The sequence below is a fragment of the Gordionus sp. m RMFG-2023 genome, chromosome 4 (assembly GCF_954871325.1).
Source record: "Gordionus sp. m RMFG-2023 chromosome 4, tfGorSpeb1-WG-v2, whole genome shotgun sequence".
NCBI classification, from domain to species: Eukaryota; Metazoa; Nematomorpha; class Gordioida; order Chordodea; family Parachordodidae; genus Gordionus; species Gordionus sp. m RMFG-2023.
In genome coordinates this window covers 2224939-2226460 of record NC_088778.1, presented here as the reverse complement: position 1 = coordinate 2226460, position 1522 = coordinate 2224939, and the positions used below count along the sequence as shown (strand labels likewise).

At 28.1% G+C, this 1522-nt stretch overlaps 1 non-coding gene across 1 annotated transcript; it reads left to right on the top strand.

The window, feature by feature from the left end:
* Positions 1-314: 314 nt before the first annotated feature.
* Trnas-aga (transfer RNA serine (anticodon AGA)) lies at positions 315-395 on the top strand. The gene has a single exon. It is a non-coding gene; the product is annotated as a tRNA-Ser (tRNA).
* The last annotated feature ends 1127 nt before the right edge of the window (positions 396-1522 follow it).

Here is a 1522-nt window from a genome sequence, read left to right as displayed (position 1 = left end):
ATTAAATGATAATACTCGTTAAAGAATACGCTAAAATACAGAATCAGTGAATTTTTGTATTCACCAGGTCGAATTTTAAAAATATTCCGGAGTGGATTGATGAGTAGGAAAAAAAATTAATCCATTTGACAAAAATTCTTATAATATGTATAACCGGAAGTCAATGACTTTTCGTTCCAGGAGCTCTCAAAAATTTTATTTTAAATTTTTGTAATATACCTTTAAGAATGTGTGAGGGACATCCTCCTTTCTAGAAAGAAAATTCGATAGTGATCATTATAAATAAATAAGGTTTATTATATAAAATTATACAAGCGATCGTGGCCGAGTGGTTAAGGCGACTGACTAGAAATCAGTTGGGTTCTCCCGCACAGGTTCGAATCCTGTCGATCGCGAATTTTATTTTTTAAAGATTTAAATTTAAAAAAAAAAAATTTTTTATAATATTTGTTTTTTGACGTTTTTTTTTTTAAATTTAAAAAAAAAATAATATATTTATTTAAGAAATTTTATTGAATTAGGTAAATATAACGTGATTTGAGTCTTTGTTTGATCTAACTCCATTCAATATAGTATAATTTTGGGAAATGAAAAAGGAGCTAATTGAATACCCGAGTTGGACTGATATATTTCGAAAAATAGATTTCAATTATATTTGTCAATCATTTGAAAAATCACAAGATAAATTCATTTATAACTAATTTGCTTCTCGTAATATTTTTCTTCTAATTCCCATTAGAAACCATTCAAAGAGGCAAAATATAAAATGGCCAAATATTAAGAAAGCGGGCCCCAGCATCAAAGCTATCAGAACATGAGATTTCACTTTTAAAAATTTGAGCCGAAGACGTAATTCAAAAAAAAAATTTTAAATGGCGGAAATTATGAAATTTAATATCGTATTGATCTGATTAATATGTAGCAAATATTCTTTAAAACTATTTGATTAATTTAATATAATAATAAATTTTAATATAAATGCTTACAAGTTTCAACCTTAACTCAGGCCTTCGCATGTTAAGGTAATCGAAGGCTTGCTCATTATCACCTTGTTGTTAGAAATTAAGAGGCAAAAAATATAATATCGCTCCTATAGAGGGTGTGTAAGAGATTTGAAATTATCATCCAACAACATGAAAGATTTTTTAGTGGCTTTGTACATATTCCTTTTTTATCAAGGGAATCTATGTGCATTAAGTTAACGTAACGAAGCCTTCATAGAAGCAAGTATATAGATGTGGTGTAATGAGTTGAAATTATCACCAACATAACAACATGAAAGATTTTTTTAATGTCTTTGTACATGTTCCTTTTTTATCAAGAGAATCTATGTGCATTAAGTTAACGTAACGAAGCCTTCATAAAAGCAAGCATATAGATGTGGTGTAAGTGAGTTGAAGTTATCATCAACATAATAACATGAAAGATTTTTTTAATGTCTTCGTACATGTTCCTTTTTTATCAAGAGAATTTATGTGCATTAAGTTTACGTAACGAAGCCTTCATAGAAGCAAGAGAAACA